We start from the raw sequence: 17,716 nt of genomic DNA on the forward strand, positions 1-17,716 counted from the left end.
AAATGACAAGCATGGTCAAATAATAATCAGGAATAAATCTCAGTTGGCTTTTCATAGCCGATCATTAAGAGTTGAAAACAGCAGGTCTGGGACAGGTAGTGGTTCCATAACCGCAGGCAGAAGAGTTGAAACTGGAATAGCAGCAAGGCCAGGCGGACTGGGGGCAGCAAGGTGTCAGCATGCCCGGTAGTCCTGACGTATGGTCCTAGGGCTCAGGTTCTCAGAGAGAAAGAGAGAACGAGAGAATTAGAGAGAGCATACTTAAATTCACACAGGACACTGGATAAGACAGGAGAAGTACTCCAGGTATAACCAACTGACCCTAGCCCCCCGACACATAAACTACTGCAGCATAAATACTGGAGGCTGAGACAGGAGCGGTCAGGAGACACTGTGGCCCCATCCGAAGAAACCCCCGGACAGGGCCAAACAGGAAGGATATAACCCCACCCACTCTGCCAAAGCACAGCCCCCACACCACTAGAGGGAAATCCTCAACCACCAACTTACAATCCTGAGACAAGGCCGAGTATAGCCCACAAAGGTCTCCACCACAGCACAACCAAGGGGGGGCGCCAACCCAGACAGGAAGTTCACGTCAGTAACTCAACCCACTCAAGTGACGCACCCCTCCTAGGGACGGCATGAAAGAGCACCAGCAAGCCAGTGACTCAGCCCCAGTAACAGGGTTAGAGGCAGAGAATCCCAGTGGAGAGAGGGGAACCGGCCCTGGAGAGACAGCAAGGGCGGTTCGTTGCTCCAGAGCCTTTCCGTTCACCTTCACACTCCTGGGCCAGACTACACTCAATCATATGACCTACTGAAGAGATAAGTCTTCAGTAAAGACTTAAAGGTTGAGACCGAGTCTGCGTCTCTCACATGGGTAGGCAGACTGTTCCATAAAAATGGAGATCTATAGGAGAAAGCCCTGCCTCCAGCTGTTTGCTTAGAAATTTTAGGGACAATTAGGAGGCCTGCGTCTTGTGACCGTAGCGTACGTGTAGGTATGTACGGCAGGACCAACTCGGAAAGATAGGTAGGAGCAAGCCCATGTAACGCTTTATAGGTTAACAGTAAAACCTTGAAATCAGCCCTTGCCTTAACGGGAAGCCAGTGTAGGGAAGCTAGCACTGGAGTAATATGATCAAATTTCTTGGTTCTAGTCAGGATTCTAGCAGCCGTATTTAGCACTAACTGAAGTTTATTTAGTGCTTTATCCGGGTAGCCGGAAAGTAGAGCATTGCAGTAGTCTAACCTAGAAGTAACAAATGCATGGATTAATTTTTCAGCATCATTTTTGGACAGAAAATTTCTGATTTTTGCAATGTTACGTAGATGGAAAAAAGCTGTCCTTGAAACAGTCTTGATATGTTCGTCAAAAGAGAGATCAGGGTCAAGAGTAACGCCGAGGTCCTTCACAGTTTTATTTGAGACGACTTTACAACCATCAAGATGAATTGTCAGATTTAACAGAAGATCTCTTTGTTTCTTGGGACCTAGAACAAGCATCTCTGTTTTGTCCGAGTTTAAAAGTAGAAAGTTTTCAGCCATCCACTTCCTTATGTCTGAAACACAGGCTTCTAGCGAGGGCAATTTTGGGGCTTCACCATGTTTCATTGAAATGTACAGCTGTGTGTCATCCGCATAGCAGTGAAAGTTAACATTATGTTTTCGAATAACATCCCCAAGAGGTAAAATATATAGTGAAAACAATAGTGGTCCTAAAACGGAACCTTGAGGAACACCGAAATGTATAGTTGATTTGTCAGAGGACAGACCATTCACAGAGACAAACTGATATCTTTCCGACAGGTAAGATCTAAACCAGGCCAGAACTTGTCCGTGTAGACCAATTTGGGTTTCCAGTCTCTCCATAAGAATGTGGTGATCGATGGTGTCAAAGGCAGCACTAAGGTCTAGTAGCACGAGGACAGATGCAGAGCCTCGGTCTGACGCCATTAAAAGGTCATTTACCACCTTCACAAGTGCAGTCTCAGTGCTATGATGGGGTCTAAAACCAGACTGAAGCATTTCGTATACATTGTTTGTCTTCAGAAAGGCAGTGAGTTGCTGCGCAACAGCTTTTTCTAAAATTTTTGAGAGGAATGGAAGATTCGATATAGGCCGATAGTTTTTTATATTTTCCGGGTCAAGGTTTGGCTTTTTCAAGAGAGGCTTTATCACTGCCACTTTTAGTGAGTTTGGTACACATCCGGTGGATAGAGAGCTGTTTATTATGTTCAACATAGGAGGGCCAAGCACAGGAAGCAGCTCCTTCAGCAGTTTAGTAGGAATAGGATCCAGTATGCAGCTTGAAGGTTTAGAGGCCATGATTATTTTCATCATTGTGTCAAGAGATATAGTACTAAAACACTTAAGTGTCTCTCCCGATCCCAGGCCCTCGCAGAGCTGTGCAGATCCAGGACAGCTAAGCCCTGGAGGAATACGCAGATTCAAAGAGGAGTCCGTAATTTGCTTTCTAATGGTCATGATCTTTTCCTCAAAGAAGTTCATGAATTTATTACTGCTGAAGTGAAAGCCATCCTCTCTTGGGGAATGCTGCTTTTTAGTTAGCTTTGCAACAGTATCAAAAAGAAATTTTGGATTGTTCTTATTTTCCTCGATTAAGTTGGAAAAGTAGGATGATCGAGCAGCAGTGAGGGCTCTTCGGTACTGCACGGTACTGTCTTTCCAAGCTAGTCGGAAGACTTCCAGTTTTGTGTGGCGCCATTTCCGTTCCAATTTCCTGGAAGCTTGCTTCAAAGCTCGGGTATTTTCTGTATACCAGGGAGCTAGTTTCTTATGACAAATGTTTTTCGTTTTTAGGGGTGCAACTGCATCTAGGGTATTGCGCAAGGTTAAATTGAGTTCCTCAGTTAAGTGGTTAACTGATTTTTGTCCTCTGACGTCCTTGGGTAGGCAGAAGGAGTCTGGAAGGGCATCAAGGAATTTTTGTGTTGTCTGAGAATTTATAGCACGACTTTTGATGCTCCTTGGTTGGGGTCTGAGCAGATTATTTGTTGCGATTGCAAACGTAATAAAATGGTGGTCCGATAGTCCAGGATTATGTGGAAAAACATTAAGATCTACAACATTTATTCCATGGGACAAAACTAGGTCCAGAGTATGACTGTGGCAGTGAGTAGGTCCAGAGACATGTTGGACAAAACCCACTGAGTCGATGATGGCTCCGAAAGACTTTTGGAGTGGGTCTGTGGACTTCTCCATGTGAATATTAAAATCACCAAAAATTAGAATATGATCTGCTATGACTACAAGGTCTGATAGGAATTCAGGAAACTCAGAGAGGAACGCTGTATATGGCCCAGGAGGCCTGTAAACAGTAGCTATAAAAAGTGATTGAGTAGGCTGCATAGATTTCATGACTAGAAGCTCAAAAGACGAAAACGCCATTTTTTTTTTTGTAAATTGAAATTTGCTATCGTAGATGTTAGCAACACCTCCGCCTTTGCGGGATGCACGGGGGATATGGTCACTAGTGTAACCAGGAGGTGAGGCCTCATTTAACACAGTAAATTCATCAGGCTTAAGCCATGTTTCAGTCAGGCCAATCACATCAAGATTATGATCAGTGATTAGTTCATTGACTATGACTGCCTTTGAAGTGAGGGATCTAACATTAAGTAACCCTATTTTGAGATGTGAGGTATCACGATCTCTTTCAATAATGGCAGGAATGGAGGAGGTCTTTATCCTAATAAGATTGCTAAGGCGAACACCGCCATGTTTAGTTTTGCCCAACCTAGGTCGAGGCACAGACACAGTCTCAATGGGTATGGCTGAGCTGACTACACTGACTGTGCTATTGGCAGACTCCACTAAGCTGGCAGGTTGGCTAACAGCCTGCTGCCTGGCCTGCACCCTATTTCATTGTGGGGCTAAAGGAGTTAGAGCCCTATCTATGTTGGTAGATAAGATGAGAGCACCCCTCCAGGTAGGATGGAGTCCGTCACTCCTTAGCAGGTCAGGCTTGGTCCTGTTTGTGGGTGAGTCCCAGAAAGAGGGCCAATTATCTACAAATTCTATCTTTTGGGAGGGGCAGAAAACAGTTTTCAACCAGCGATTGAGTGCTGAGACTCTGCTGTAGAGCTCGTCACTCCCCCTAACTGGGAGGGGGCCAGAGACAATTACTCGATGCCGACACATCTTTCTAGCTGATTTACACGCTGAAGCTATGTTGCACTTGGTGACCTCTGACTGTTTCATCCTAACATCGTTGGTGCCGACGTGGATAACAATATCTCTATACTCTCTACACTCGCCAGATTTAGCTTTAGCCAGCACCATCTTAAGATTAGCCTTAACGTCGGTAGCCCTGCCCCCTGGTAAACAGTGTATGATCGCTGGGTGATTCGTTTTAAGTCTAATACTGCGGGTAATGGAGTCGCCAATGACTAGGGTTTTCAATTTGTCAGAGCTAACGGTGGGAGCCTTCGGCGTCTCAGACCCCGTAACGGGAGGAGTAGAGACAAGAGAAGACTCAGACTCAGACTCCGACTCGCTACATAATGGGGAAAACCGGTTGAAAGTTTCTGTCGGCTGAATGAGCGACACCGGTTGAGCATTCCAACAGCATTTCCCTCCAGAAGCCATGAGAAAGTTGTCCGGCTGCGGGGACTGTGCGGGGGGATTTATACTAACATTACTATCTGTACTTACTGGTGGCACAGACGCTGTTTCTTCCTTTCCTACACTGAAATTACCCTTGCCTAACGATTGCGTCTGAAGCTGGGCTTGCAGCACAGCTATTTTCGCCGTAAGGCGATCGTTCTCCTGTATATTATGAGTACAGCGACTGCAATTAGAAGACATCATGTTAATGTTACTACTTAGCTTCGGCTGTTGAAGGTGTTGACGAACCATGTCCAGATAAAGCGTCCGGAGTGAAAAAGTTGAATGAGGGAAAAAAGTTGCGATGGAAAAACTAAAAATATAAACGGTAATTAAAAACAGAAACAAAACAAAAAACGTAAAGTTGTCAGCTAGCAAGGTAAAGTAAAGTTGGCAGCAAAACGCACAGCAACAAAACGCACAAAACGTAAAGTTGTCAGCTAGCAAAGTAAAGTAAAGTTGGCAGCAAAACGCACAGCAACAAAACGCACAGCAACACGTCTGCAGATTCAACATTCAACACTGCGATGCAGTGCCCTAGACCACTGCGCCACCCGGGAGGCCCGGGAATATGGCTTTTAACAAACTTTTCACCGTCTTAAAAGAAAGTTTCATCTGTGGAAGAAACCATTTCTGATATAACTTTGAAAGAAACTTTCCAGCTAATGAAGGTGGTTTATTAAACGTAGCTCCACTCACTAGCTCTATTACAAAAGCCAATAGACTCACTTCCTAGAGTCTTTATTCTTTAGCCAAATGACTTATCAAAGAAATTGTAGAGTGCCGTCGGAAAGTATTCAGACCCCTTTACTTTTTTTTAACATTTTGTTACGTTACAGCTTTATTCTGAAATGGATTAAATAGTTTTATCCCCCTTATCAATCTACACACAATACCCCATAATGACAAAGCAAAAACAGGTTTTTGCTAATCTATAAAAAAAAAAAACTGCTATCACATTCACATCAGTATTCAGACTCTTTACTCGGTACTTTGTTGAAGCACATTTGGCAGCAATTACAGCATCGGGTCTTCTTGGGTATGAAGCTACAAGCTTGGCACACCTGTATTTAAAGAGTTTCTCCCATTCTTCTGTGCAGATCCTCTCAAGCTCTGTCAGGTTGGATGGGGAGGGTCGCTGCACAACTATTTTCAGGTCTCTCCAGAGATGTTCGATCGGGTTCAAGTCCGTGCTCTGGCTAAGCCACTCTAGTACATTCAGAGACTTGTGCCAAAGCCACTCCTGCGTTGTCTTGGCTGTGTGCTTAGTGTCATTGTCTTGTTGTAAGGTGAACCTTTGCCCCAGTCTGAGGTCCTGAGTGCTCTGGAGCAGGTTTTCATCAAGGATCTCTCTGTACTTTGCTCCGTTCATCTTTCTCTCGCTCCTGACCAGTCTCCCAGTTCCTGCTGCTGAAAAACACCCCCACAGCATGATGCTGCCACCACCATGCTTCACCGTAGGGATGGTGCCAGGTTTCCTCCATGCCTGGCATTCAGGCCAAAGACTTCAATATTGGTTACATCAGACCAGAGAATCTCTTGTTTCTCATGGTCTGAGTCCTTTAGGTGCCTTTTGGCAAACTCCAAGTGGGCTGTCGTACCTTTTACTGAGGAGTGGCTTCCGTCTGGCCACTCCACCATAAAGGTAGTTGTCCTTCTGGAAGGTTCTCCCATCTCCACAGAGTGACCATCGGGTTCTTGGTCACCTCTCTGATCAAGGGCCTTCTCCCCTGATTGCTCCGTTTGGCCGGGTGGCCAGCTCTAGGAAGAATCTGGGTGATTCCAAACTTCTTCCATTTAAGAATGATGGAGGCCACTGTGTTCTTGCGGACCTTTAATATTCCAGACATTTTTTGGTACCCTTCCCCAGATCTGTGCCTCAACACAATCCTATCTTGGAGCTCTACGGACAATTCCTTCGACCTCATGGCTTGTTTTTTTTCTCGGTCATGCACTGTCAACTGTGGGACCTTATATAGACAGGTGTGTGCCTTTCCAAAAAATCATGTCCAATCAATTGAATTTACCACAGGTGTACTCCAATCAAGTTGTAGAAACATCTCAAGGATGATCAATGGAAACAGGATGTACCTGAGCTCAATTTTGAGTCTCATAGCATAGGGTCTGAATACTTATGTAAATAAGGTATCTGTTTTTCTAAAATTTCTAAAAACCTGTTTTCACTTTGTCATTATGGGGTATTGTGTGTAGATTGATGAGGAACATTTAGTTTTATCCATTTTATAATAAGGCTGTAACAAAATGTGGAAAAATTCAAGGGGTCTGAATACTTTCAGAATGCGTTGTACAGTCGTGGCCAAACGTTTTGAAAATGACACAAATATACATTTTCACAAAGTCTGCTGCCTCAGTTTGTATGATGGCAATTTGCATATACTCCAGAATGTTATGAAGAGTGATCAGATGAATTGCAATTAATTGCAAAGTCCCTCTTTGCCATGCAAATGAACTGAATCCCCAAAAAACATTTACACTGTATTTCAGCCCTGCCACAAAAGGACCAGCTGACATTTCAGTGATTCTCTCGTTAACACATGTGTGAGTGTTGACGAGGACAAGGCTGGAGATCACTCTGTCATGCTGATTGAGTTTGAATAACAGACTGGAAGCTTCAAAAGGAAGGTGGTGCTTGGAATCATTGTTCTTCCTTTGTCAATCATAGGCACCTGCAAGGAAACACGTGCCGTCATCATTGCTTTGCACAAAAAGGACTTCACAGGCAAGGATATTGCTGCCAGTAAGATTGCACCTAAATCAACCATTTATCGGATCATCAAGAACTTCAAGGAGAGCGGATCAATTGTTGTGAAGAAGGCTTCGGGCGCCCAAGAAAGTCCAGCAAGCGCCAGGACCGTCTCCTAAAGTTGATTCAGCTGCGGGATCGGGGCACCACCAGTACAGAGCTTGCTCAGGAATGGCAGAAGGCAGGTGTGAGTGCATCTGCACGCACAGTGAGGCGAAGACTTTTGAAGGATGGCCTGGTGTCAAGAAGGGCAGCAAAGAAGCCACTTTTCTCCAGGAAAACATCAGGGACAGACTGATATTCGTCTAGAGGTACAGGGATTGGACTGCTGAGGACTGGGGTAAAGTCATTTTCTCTGAATCCCCTTTCCGATTGTTTGGGGCATACGGAAAAAAGCTTGTCCGGAGAAGACAAGGTGAGCGCTACCATCAGTCCTGTGTCATGCCAACAGTAAAGCATCCTGAGACCATTCATGTGTGGGGTTGCTTCTCAGCCAAGGGAGTGGGCTCACTCACAATTTTGCCTAAGAACACAGCCATGAATAAAGAATGGTACCAACACATCCTCCGAGAGCAACTTCTCCCAACCATCCAGGAACAGTTTGGTGATGAACAATGCCTTTTCCAGCATGATGGAGCACCTTGCCATAAGGCAAAAGTGATAACTAAGTGGCTCGGGGAACAAGACATCGATATTTTGGGTCCATGGCCAGGAAACTCCCCAGACCTTAATCCAATTGAGAACTTGTGGTCAATCCTCAAGAGGCGGGTGGACAAACAACCCACAAATTCTTTTTTTAATTTTTTTTATTTTTTTTATTTTTTTTATCCCCTTTTCTCCCCAACTTTTTCGTGGTATCCAATCGCTAGTAATTACTATCTTGTCTCATCGCTACAACTCCCGTACGGGCTCGGGAGAGACGAAGGTCGAAAGCCATGCGTCCTCCGAGGCACAACCCAACCAAGCCGCACTGCTTCTTTAACACAGCGCGCCTCCAACCCGGAAGCCAGCCGCACCAATGTGTCGGAGGAATCACCGTGCACCTGGCCCCCTTGGCTAGCTCGCACTGCGCCCAGCCCGCCACAGGAGTCGCTGGAGCGCGATGAGACAAGGAAATCCCTACCGGCCAAACCCACCCTAACCCGGACGACGCTAGCCCAATTGTGCGTCGCCCCACGGACCTCCCGGTCGCGGACGGCTGCGACAGAGCCTGGGGGCGAACCCAGAGACTCTGGTGGCGCAGTTAGCACTGCGATGCAGTGCCCTAGACCACTGCGCCACCCGGGAGGCCCCCACAACCCACAAATTCTGACAAACTCCAAGCATTGATTATGCAAGAATGGGCTGCCATCAGTCAAGATGTGGCCCAGAAGTTAATTGACAGCATGCCAGGGCGGATTGCAGAGATCTTGACAAAGAAGGGTCAACACTGTAAATATTGACTCTTTGCATCAACTTCATGTAATTGTCAATTAAAGCCTTTGACACTTATGAAATGCTTGTAATTATACTTCAGTATTCCATAGTAACATCTGAGAAAAATATCTAAAGACACTGAAGCAGCAAACTTTATGGAAATTAATATTTGTGTCATTCTCAAAACTTTTGGCCACGACTGTGTGCCGTACGAACTCTGTAGTTTACATAATTGTGTGGCTGGTAGTGTTCTGTATGGATCACGTAACTTTGCAAGATGAAACCCTGTAACCTGAAGGTCCTGCCACGGTCAGCCTCCAAATCTAAGGATTAGTGAGGTCTGTAACAGAGAACCAGTTAGGTGAGGTAGGGGCATGGGTTAAGGGGAAAAACATATATTTATCCTCTGTTCTGTCACTCATTTTAAGATAATTCTATATTCTCATTATTTTACCACAACACAAAGCCCTGCTACACAAACTCACTTGCTTCCAGCTAAATCTGTCGAAACAGGTTAAATCCTTGCGTGAATCCTATCCATTTGTCCCTTCTTGCTCTATAAAAGTAAACATAACGGTAGGCAAATGCTCTAGCTTGGAGAACGAAAGAGCAAATGTGAGGCCTTATCCCAGACAATGCATCTCTGACTCAATGAGCTCTGACATTACCACTGTGTGGGGTGAAGACAAAGCTGACATTACCACTGTGTGGGGTGGAGACAAAGCTGACATTACCACTGTGTGGGGTGGAGACAAAGCTGACATTACCACTGTGTTGGGTGGAGACAAAGCTGACATTACCACTGTGTTGGGTGGAGACAAAATTCTCTGGGGATATACCAGGATCTCACAGCAGCTGAGCAGGTCTGAGTAGACCGTCCATGCGATTCACTGATATGAAATGAGAATGTCAATTTAAATGTTTGTAAAGCAAGATAAATGGATGATGTTGATGTTTAATATTACCTGGAGTCATTACGCATGAGATGACATTGTCATTACTGTAGTAGCTGCCATACAATGTTACATTCTCTATAATTATGTAGCAGAATTTTTAAGTGTCTCATCATTCTGAATAATAGTGTGACTACTTGTCCTAGCCTACTAAACCTGCCGTTTCAGAATGTCATTTAATATCTGTGCTCTCGCATCGTCTTATATTGGAGTTTCTCATATAATGTATTCATGGCTCATTTTCTAATTACACTACATGACCAAAAGTATGTGGACACCGGCTCGTTGAACATCTCATTCTAAAATCATGGGAATTAATATGGAGTTCATCCTCCCCCCTTGGCTGCTGTAACAGCTTCCACTCTTCTGGGAAACCTTTCCACTAGATAATGGGACATTGCTGCGGGGACGTGTTTCCATTCTGTCATAAGAGCATTAGTGAGGTCAGGCACTGATGTTGGGCGATTAGGCCAATTCATCCCGAAGATGTTCAGTGGGGTTGACGTCAGGGCTCTGTGCAGGCCAGTCAAGTTCTTCCACACCGATCTCAACAAACCCTTGCTGTATGGACCTCGCTTTGTACAAAAGTGGAATTGTTATACTGAAACTGTAAAGAGCTTTCCCCAAACTGTTGCCAAAAAGTTGGAAGCACAGAATTGTCTAGAATGTCATTGTTTGCTGTAGCATTAAGATTTCCCTTTACTGGAACTAAGGGGCCTAGCCCGAACCATGAAAAACAGCCCCAGACCATTATTCCTCCTCTACCAAACTTTACAGTTGGCACCTGGCATCTGCCAAACCCAGATTCGTCCATCGGACTGCCAGATAGTAAAGTGTAAATCATCACATCGGACTGCTCCAGAGTCCAATGGCGGCAAACTTTACATCACTCCAGCCGACGCTTGGCATTGCGCATGGTGATCTTAGGCTTGTGTGTGGCTGCTCGGCCATGAAACCCATTTCATGAAACTCTCGACGAACAGTTCTTGTGCTGCCGTTGCTTCCAGAGGCAGTTTGGAACTCGGTAGTGAGTGTTGCAACCGAGGACAGATACTTTTTACGCTACACGCTTCAGCACTCGGCTGTCCCGATCTGTGAGCTTGTGTGGCCTACCACTTCACGGCTGAGCCGTTGTTGATCCTAGAAGTTTCCACTTCATAATATCAGCACTTACAGTTGACCGGGGCAGCTCTAGCAGGGCAGAAATTTGAAGAACTGACTTGTTGGAAAGGTGGCATCCTGCCAAAAGCTTCCTTTCTGAGCTTATTTCATGTCTATGAAAATAAATTAAAATGGCTGCCATCAGATATATTCACCTGAGAGTTTTCTGTCTCGACTCAATCCTCCATGATGACCACTACAAAACCCTGTGATCCTCCATACCTGACTATTCCAGATATGAACAACAACATTGCTATTCTCAACTGGTGCAACTTTGTTGAGCAATGATGAGATGGTGGTGAGTTCCATGTGTGAAGAAAAGTGTAGGGAAGACCTAGGAAAACATGGGGGGGGGGGTAATTGTTGCCTTGTGAAACTCCAGCTGTAATCCACCTGCTGTTAGAGGAACATCAGCATGCATATAGTGATTATCTTGACATACTGCTATACAACATACAGTTACAATGCCAGAATACAGAATATAATCATACTTACCACCTTCCCTTCTCCCACATGGATTACTTTGTAATACCACTGATAGAATGAATCAAACATGGCATGAAATTGCATATCTCTTTTCTTACCTTTCTTTTGCATAATTTGCTGTTTTTTGTGTTCTAGCCCACGGCTGGTTGAATATCATAATACAGGAGTGAAGTACAGTGGGATATGTAAGAAACTTATCTGGTGATGTCAACATTTGTTCTTGCATCTTTCATTCCATTCTCTGAAATCAGAATCTTTGTGACATTTCACAACACCTCTCCTCTCTCAAACAGGTGAATATTACACAATAACAAGTTCCATTACAGACCCCAGTGCCTTTGCCAAGTTATACCAGTGAGACAGGCAGGTACCTTGGATATAGTGACAGCAATCACTACAGACATGGATGAACAAGACTCTACTGTTCAGTTGGCCTGCTGTATGTCTTCAAGCCAAAACGTATCCCATCATTAGCCACTTCAAAACCCCAAATCATTCTTTGTTTCTCTAACAGAACAGATTAAATGTTTGAGGGAACCAAAGATTAGTCTCCTCTTGTATACTGAACAAAAATATAAACGCAACATGGAACAATTTCAGATTTTACTTAGTTACAGGTCATATAAATTGAAATGAATTAATTAGGCCCTAATCTATGGATTTCACATGACTGGGAATACAAATATCCATCTGTTGGTCACAGATACCTCTAAAAAAAATAGGTAGGGGCGTGGATCAGAAAACCAGTCAGTATCTGTTGTGACCACCATTTGCCTCAGGCAGCGCGACACATCTCCTTCGCACACAGAGATGATCAGGCTGTTGATTGTGGCCTGTGGAGAGTTGTCCCACTCCTCTTCAATGGCTGTGAGAAGATTAGTCTCTTGTAGGTGTAACTTTCTAGTGAGGCACGGAGAATGTCAGTTTCCAATGTCATTATTGACAGATTACTGCTTTGCAGTTTTTTACATTATTTAAATGAGTTTACGGCATTACAAAAGCACAGGTACTAGAGACTGGAACACTGTTCTATTTTCTCCTTCCTCTCTTATAATTTTAAGGAGGTCGTTCATTTCTTCCGCAGATGAATAAAGAGGGCAATTATGCCTTCTGGTCTGGTCTGCTCTGATGCATACAAGAGCTTATTTGCCTTAGTTCAGGACTGCACGCATGCACACATACAGGTCTCCTTAAAAGGGAGGCTGAACAAATGCGACCTTCAAGTAAACATCTGCGCTGGGATTAGATCTCTGAGAGATGGAGACCTACCTCCTTGTCCGGCTCCTGCCATGTTAAATAATAAATACATACAGAACAGTTACAATGAGATCAGTGGATTCTTTTACATTCAGACAAGTAGGCATTTTAGATGCTTTGTCATTTTACCGTCTCTGGGTTGACCTTTAAAACAAATTCATCTAGCCATTGTTTTTCAGTACACCAGTTTTGTATGTAGCCTACTTATGAACACTCCCCGCTAAAATCATTTGTCATTTTGAGCAAATGAAGTGAGCAAACATTTGGATATTACAGAAAAGCAATCTGAGATGCACCAAACCATATAACAAGCTAAGGCTGTCTATGAGTCTGGCCAATATACTGTGGATAGAGAGGAGTTATTGTTCTATATATTGAATTTAGACCAGAGTTCCAGGTCTGGTAATCAGACCTAAATGTTTTGTTGTGATATGCTGTATTGGGTGCCTCTGGCTAAAGGGTAGAAGCTATTGTTAATTGATTTCCCTCTAACCTGTCCATTAATCCTATCTTTCTGTACGTGCTGTATTTCGTATTGAGGACCAACCAACCAGTGGTGGACCCTTACTGTATTTGATTGTCCATATGGCTCACGGGACTCCTGCAGTCAGTCATTGGTAGCTCTGCTTTAAGACTGGGTGGTAGGGTCTATAGCACATTCACAATCCTCTCTTCAACGAACCTCCTCTATCTACTGTGCGCCGGCCTCAGACTGTAGAAAGTGGGTGTTTACAGACAGAGGAACATTTGGAGTGTGATTGATTTTGAGAGAAGTAACTCTTGCTTGAGATGACAGTTCATAATTGAGGCGTTTCATCAAAATGATGTACACAGAACATTTTGCTGTGCAAGAAGTGCTTTAAAACTTGAACACTGTATATTGTGGTTGAACAAGTAGCTAGCTGTCTTTTCTTTTCCCATATCATCCAATTCTCCCTGTGTTACAAAACAGACATGGGCATTTTTTTTTCAGTCCAAGTCACTGCAGGGTCACATTGACCTTCCAGATAACAACGAGGTGCAAATCTGCATCATACGGCTGTTAAAACATATATTTTGTCCAGAAAATGAACGACTGATAAATTGGATATATCTCTTCTCTTGGCAGGCCCATGCACCCCTCCTTCACTGTGGGGAGCAGATGCAATTTCAAGACCGCAGTTGAGGATTTGGGAGAAAGGGAGGGGCAGTGATTGTGATTCCCCCTATGGCCACCCCTATCCATCTGGCTTCACAGGTTTCTGTTGATATAACTGTATGTCATGCCAGTGGTCATGACAGCACCTTCCTGAAATCCGCTAAAAGAGATGTATGTTTTAAGAGTCTTTGGGTCAATGAAAAGCTCTATATAAAATCCATGTATTGTGTATAATCTAACCACTTTCTCAATTTTCTTAAATCCTCTATGTGCTATTTTCACACTTTAACTAAGCTAGAGTAAACATGGTTGAGAGATTGGGTGACCTAGGAATAATGATGTGAGGGTCTGATGGGGAGAGGGAACAGTCCAGGTGAAAAGGTTTAGTCCTCAAAGCCCACTAGGCATTAACCTGTGGGTAACGTTATTCAATGCTACGAGGAAGTACGAATACAGACAACGTTATGGAAGGCCACACAACAAAGGGAAAATGGTCAGTGATCATCACTCTTGTCATTTTTTTTCTCTTTAGTATAATCTGATTGATGTATACATGTCAGTGTTATTGCAATGGTTATTAGGCTATTAACAGGGTTATTACACTGGTCTGATGAATAAATCCTTGTTGTAACCTTTTCCTCTACTGACACACTGACTATAGTCTAGACTGAACATTAGCTACACACACATCTGAGGAGAGGTGGCCAGACCGGCTGGTGGTACATATTTGGCACGGTTGGGCTAATCATACGTGATATAAATCCCTAATTTTGCTGTATTTCTTGAACTTTTATTTAACTAGGCACTCATAAGGCTGTGAGTAGGATATCAAGGCGGATGACCTTGCCTACACACAGCTCAGGCTCTGACGGGCTTGACTTTATCACTCCAGAAATCCCATAGATTTTTCCAACCTCGTTAAATTTTAATGTCTGAAAATATTGAGTGAAAGTCCTTTGAAAATAGCACTGCTAATCCATAGATCAGAATGGATTAATTACTTTTCATTTTACCTTAATGAAAAAGTGAGGATTTATGTCATCAACCTCCACTCCCATAGCCTCACCCTATTAAACACCCTACCAAACTATGCCATAAATATCAAACCTATCCCAAAAATCACCATTTTGATTTTCCATCTCAGAAAAAACATAACCAATAACCTTGGTAACTTCCAGACACATCATGTTGTACAGCAAGTGACTCCTTATCAACAGTCACTATGCCTTGTACATAGGGTTCAACTTTAGTCTACTTGACCCCTCTGTCACTAGGGCTGCACAAAACAGACATGGCCGTTTATGACATCTGCCATGTCATTATCATGATAGTTTTACGTAGCTCAAGTTGTGTTACCCAACAAGACTAGGCTGACATGATCACATGAGGCCCAGATGTCAGACCGCACAACATCGACTACTCTTCTGTTCTGCCTTTATGGAGTGACCTTCACCAGAGCACTGGGAAAATCTAGCACTAATTCTGACTCAATTTAGCACTAGGGCTTTGAAGTGAGGTGGGTTACAGAGAGAGAAGAGGAAGGAAAATAATCTTCCAGAACAGCAAGAGCTTCTTTAGAAAAATGGAAAGGAAACAACAGCTGAGTTTTCTCACCTCTCCCAGAGCAGAGCTCTAGAACATGAGATCAACAGACATCGCTGTGGGTACTACTGAGTACAGGAAATTCCCCATCTCATTTGTACCTGTACTGTAGGTAAGGGTGAAATGACTATGCATAGATAATAAACACCAAGTAGCAGCAGTGTACAAAACAAATGGAGGGGAGAGGGGGGAGTCAATGTAAATAGTCCGGTGGCCATTTGATTAGTTGTTCAGCAGTCTTATGGCTTGGGGGTAGAAGCTGTTAAGGAGCCTTTTGGTCCTAGACTTGGCGCTCCGGTACCGCTTGCCGTGTGGTAGCAGAGAAAACAGTCTATGACTTGGAGGACTGGAGTCTCTGACAATTTTATGGGCTTTCCTCTGACACGCCTATTATATAGGTCCTGGCTGGCAGGAAGCTTGGCCCCAGTGATGTACTGAAAAGATTTGGCATGGGTCCCCAGATCCTCAAAAAGTTCTACAGTTGCACCATCGAGAGCATCCTGACCGGTTGCATCATTATTGTGTTACTTTTTATTTTTTTATTTTGTTTATTTTATTTTATTTTGTTTATTTGGTAAATATTTTCTTAACCCTTCTTGAACTGAACTGTTGGTTAAGGGCTTGTAAGTAAGCATTTCACAGCATATGCTCGGTCTGTACACACCATGCCTATTTTACTTGGTTTTTCAAAAACCTGTTATACAGTCCTGTGCATGCAGCTCAAATGTACTTCAGGTTCCGCCACTGATCATGTCATGCTGTAGTAATTGAAAGAACTCAAGCAAACATACCCTAATAAGTAAAATCACAGCGTCATTGTAGATATTGGGTAGTTCTATAGAGGAATTTCCTACCCTGCTGGCCTGTTAGCCATAACGGCCACACATTCCAGAAAGAGTGAGTCAGAGCGGCCGACACATTAGGAGGAATTACCTCACCAAATAGATCCACCCCAGGATGACAGACTGCTGTTAAACAAAGAAACATATATTGTGTGTGTCTGTGTGTGTGTGTGTTTTGTCTTTGTGTGTGTCTTTGTTCGTGCGTGCATTGCTAACATGCATCTGACATGACAGGCCTACTGGACTTCACAGCCTGGGTGACCAATCAAATACACACTCACTCACACACTACACTGACACTAAACCCACACACATTCACATACAGTGTATATGTACACACACGCATACCGACACAACACAAACACACATACACACACAGTTTTACACTCATCATATGCTGCTGTCCTCCTGCCCCACTTCCACCCTTTTCCCTTGTTGACTTTGTTTGTCTGTATCCCCTCTTTCTCCCTCTACTTACCACTCCTTCCTCCCGCACACCATCTCAGAGGAGTCTCTATCTCTCTTTCTTGCTCTCTCTCTCTCTCCCTCTGTGTGTGTTTGCACACTCACACAGTGCCTGCAGACACCCAGATTCTAATCTGCGGTCACTTGATCCATGGCTGTGACAGCACCACCAGGACCCTAGGCTAGTCTGTAGCCCACCAGTGGGTCTCTGTGGAGGCTGACCAGAAGCTGACTAGTGTCTGACTAGCAGCCAGACAGGAGTAGACCCTGCGGCTGCAGCCATTTAAGCTAGTTCCAACACACGGAGTGTAATTGAGAAAGCCTATGAGGTGTGAAAATAACAGGCTACCAAGTTAATGTGGTTTAACAACACAACTATTGATCTGGTTTACAGTAATATAGGGTTTATTTTCTCTGTGGTTAATTTAATGTTGGACAGTAGCTTAAAGAGCGCTTTGAAGAAGCTCAACCTTCCTCAGTCTGTGAGCAAAAACATAAAGCCAATTTAATATAACACTTGAGAAGGTTGAGGATATGAAAAAGCAGCATTCTCCTCTACACTGAGACGAAGGGGAACCGATGATGACAGCATCTGTCTGTCACACCTTGTTCATGTGATGCCTGTTTCTAGCGGGTGGATGCCATTGCACATTGCCAGGACCCAATACATAGAACTGTGAACTGTTGTGAGCTATCTGCAGTGGCGACCCATCATTCAGGGCAGAGCCCCACCTGTTTTGAGACCCACATTTTTTGTTAACAAAATAACAGGCTTATCTGTTTTGCATGTTACATATCAGTTTGCAAACAATGTAAAACAAATAAAATAATCATTGAGTTAATAAAGCCGCATAAAAACATGGTCTCTTCTTTACTTTCTTGAGTAAGGCAGCTCCAAATACAGGTGTTTCAGCCTAGCTCAGTGCTTTCTGTGGTGGGGCAGCCAGCGGAAAATACAGAGCGTAGCTGTGTTCTGTCACTCGGGGACAGTACGTCACCG

The sequence above is a fragment of the Salvelinus fontinalis genome, chromosome 19, assembly GCF_029448725.1.
Source record: "Salvelinus fontinalis isolate EN_2023a chromosome 19, ASM2944872v1, whole genome shotgun sequence".
Lineage (NCBI taxonomy): Eukaryota > Metazoa > Chordata > Actinopteri > Salmoniformes > Salmonidae > Salvelinus > Salvelinus fontinalis.